This window comes from Pseudorasbora parva, chromosome 6 (assembly GCF_024679245.1).
Source record: "Pseudorasbora parva isolate DD20220531a chromosome 6, ASM2467924v1, whole genome shotgun sequence".
NCBI classification, from domain to species: domain Eukaryota; kingdom Metazoa; phylum Chordata; class Actinopteri; order Cypriniformes; family Gobionidae; genus Pseudorasbora; species Pseudorasbora parva.
Window position 1 is genome coordinate 29396390 of NC_090177.1, and position 3705 is coordinate 29400094.

Genomic DNA, 3705 nt, shown 5'->3' on the forward strand with positions numbered 1-3705 from the left:
GATAGATAGATAGATAGATAGATAGATAGATAGATAGAAAGAAAGAAAGAAAGAAAGATAGATAGATAGATAGATAGATAGATAGATAGATAGAAAGATAGATAGATAGATAGATAGATAGATAGATAGATAGATAGATAGATAGATAGATAGATAGATAGATAGAAAGAAAGAAAGAAAGAAAGAAAGAAAGAAAGAAAGAAAGAAAGAAAGAAAGAAAGAAAGAAAAAGAAAAAAGAAAGAAAGAAACATATTTGCAAACGTGTGTGTGTGTGTGTGTGTGTGTGTGTGTGTGTGTGTGTGTGTGTGTGTGTGTGTGTGTGTGTGTGTGTGTGTGTGTGTGTGTGTGTGTGTGTGTGTTGTTCAATAATTAACATAAGGATGGTATTAAACCTTATTTAAATGTGCCATATTTTGAAAATTTCAAACCCCACATAAAAAATATGTTTATACAGTAATATACAATGTTATGTCCTGAGGTTGTTAATCAGCATTTTCCAAAAGTTAAGAATCTCATTTGATTTCAATGACCACTGGCTAAATAAAAAACAAAGCATAGTTTTTAGGCCCTGGTTTTTTTTTTTTTTTTTTGTTTGTTTTTATCACAGAAGCTTGAATGTGTAAGATGGATGTATATGACCAAGTTTACTGATGTTTGTGGGAAAAAGCATAGCCTAGGTTCTAATAAAAACAAGTTTTTTTTTTTTGCTTTTTATGTCGTAGAGTAGATATTAATGTTCAGTGTACACACAGCAATTTATTATATTTCATTATATCACAAGGGTGGTTATTACAAAATGATCTGTGTCGGCGATATGAGCTCAATACACAGAATAAAGCAAATCATTCAACAGATCTTCTGTGTGTTAACTGAAGCACTAGTGCCATCGTATGGTCACATTAAGCAAGCACAACATGATTATCACTTCGAATGTTGAAGTAGTGGGGACAGTAAAACACCGCGACAAACAAATGACCCTAGTCTTATACCATACCATAACATTCATGTAATTTAATTTAATATATTAAATGGGTATTTTATAATTATATGGGCTTGTTCTTTAAATTTTCTGCTAATTAAATCTGCTTTAAGCTGTTTAAAAAAAAAAAAAACACACACGCACACACACTTATTTAATCATGTTTTACGTTGGCTTCCAGGTTTCACATTGCTGCTGTCTGAGCGTGATTTAAAGATTAATTTTACACAAACTGAGTCAGACTCATGCATCACTCATGAGAGAGGCCAGTTCTTTCTATGCAAGCAGAAACAAAGCCATGTTGTAGAGGGTCAGTGGGTGTAATTGGCGTGTGTAATGCTGGATGAAAGATCCCTTTTACTGTAGTCAAGCCACAGTCTTTAGTCTTCTGAGATCTGTTGGAACAGCACTGCCGGAATTGTACAGACAAATCGACAGGATAGTTTTTGATGAAAAGGTTATAATTTGCCTCTATACAACTATGATGTATTGCTGACAGCTGATTGGCTGGTCTGTCCTGCATGGATAATATGTGGCTTTATGCTCTAGACAGAACAAATTTATCTCAAAGCTGGATAATACAGTGTAATAAAATGTATTTTGGATAATATGTCAACGTGACATCAGACATCAGAGGTGGTTTCCAACACACACACACACACACACATGTTGGTCTATGTGGTTTACAGGGACTCTCCATAGGCGTAATGATTTTTGTACTGTACAAACCGTATTTTCTATCCCCTTACACTGCCCCTGCCCCTAAACCTACCCATCACAGGAAACATTCTGCATTTTTACTTTCTCAAAAAAACATCATTTAGTATGTTTTTAAGGCCATTTGAATTATGAGGACATTTGATATGTCCTCATAAACCACATTTATAGTGTAATACCAGTGTAATACCCATGTAGTTATACAAATTTGTGTCCTCATAAACCACATAAAAAGGCTCACACATACACACACACACACACACACACACACACACACACACACACACACACACACACACACACACACACACGCACTGCACGCACTGTACAATTAAGTAGTGAGGTCAATGCAGGTCAGCTGTGCTTCTGGGAACAGGCCTATATCAGTGACGTTTGCATCCATTATTAATGAAAAACATAAACCAAATAGAAAAAAATGTACACATATCAAGCATAACATTATGACCACCTTCCTATTATTGTGTTGGCCCCCCTTATGCTGCCAAAACATCCCTGACCCATCAAGGCATGGACTCAACTAGACGCCTAAAGGTGTGCTTTGTGAAGCTATAAGTTGCGAGGTGGGACCTCCACGGATCAGACTTGTTCAACACATGCTACAGATGCTGGACTGGATTGAGATCCGGGGAATTTTGTTGGCCAAGTCAACACCTTAAACTCGTTGTGCTCATCAAACCATTTCTGAAGCATTTTTGTTTTGTGACAGGGCGCATTATCCTGCTGAAAGAGGCCACAGCCACCAGGGAATACCGTTTCCATGCACGCTGCTTTGATCGGACCACACAGGCCAGTCTTCGCTTCCCATGTGCATCAGTGAGCCTTGGCCCATGACCCTGTCACCTGTCACTCTTCCTTCCTTGGCGCACTTTTGATAGATACTGACCACTGCAGACGGGGAACACCAAAAGAGCTGCAAATTTGGAGATGCTCTGACCCAGTCATCTAGCCGTCACAATTTGGCCCTTGTCAAACTCGCTCAAATCCTTACACTTGCCCCTTTTTCCTGCTTCTAACACATCAACTTTGAGGACAAAATGTTCACTTGCTGCCTAATATATCCCACCCACTTACATGTGCCATGATGAAGAGATGATGTGTTATTCACTTCGCCTGTCAGTGGACATAATGTTATGTCTGGGCGTTGTAAATGTTTTCATTACACTCAATCATTTTCATGGTTTTATAGAGATTGCAATTTTAGAGGATCAGCATGCAATCCGCTCTAACTTGCTTCTCTGCACTAACTTACTGTACTTTTTTGTCAGTGACCTCTGGTAATGACTGATCAATGTTCTATGAATTCAATAGGCATTTCTTGGAATGGACATTAGGCTAAAATGAAAAAAGCAGTAGCCTGAAAGGTGGTTCATGGAACAGACTGTAACATGATAAGCAAGCCTGTGCTGTTCGGTTCAATAACTTGATGTCAAGATAATGTGTAATAAATGACTGGAATGAGAGACAGCTGGTTGTTTCTCAAAGAATAAAATGTATATCATGTACAGTTGTCATCAGAATTATTGGCACCCTGTTAAATATGTTCAAACATGGCTATAAAAATAAATGTCCATTGTTAATCCTTTTGATATTTCCTTCAAAAATCATTTTTTGAATGAAATATCAAAAGCATAAACAATGCACATGTATTTTTTTTTACATCTGTCTTTGATCATATTTACCAGGGGTGCCAATAATTCTGTACCCAACTGTGAATCAATAGCCTACAGCATATCAATAGGCTATATATATATATATAAATTAAGCAAAACTCTTATATGATATACCATATATTAAGCATATTTATTTTTTGGGTTAGTTACATAATTATTTAAAAGTAAGTATGTTTGAGTTTAGGCTCAACAAAAGCTGCATGATATAACATTATTGTGCAACTACACTGCAAAAGGTCTTGCTCTGACGTAACCCGTCAGGCGACGAAATTCCCGCAATATAATTGGCCAAGAGACACGTCAATCAAAATGTCCAT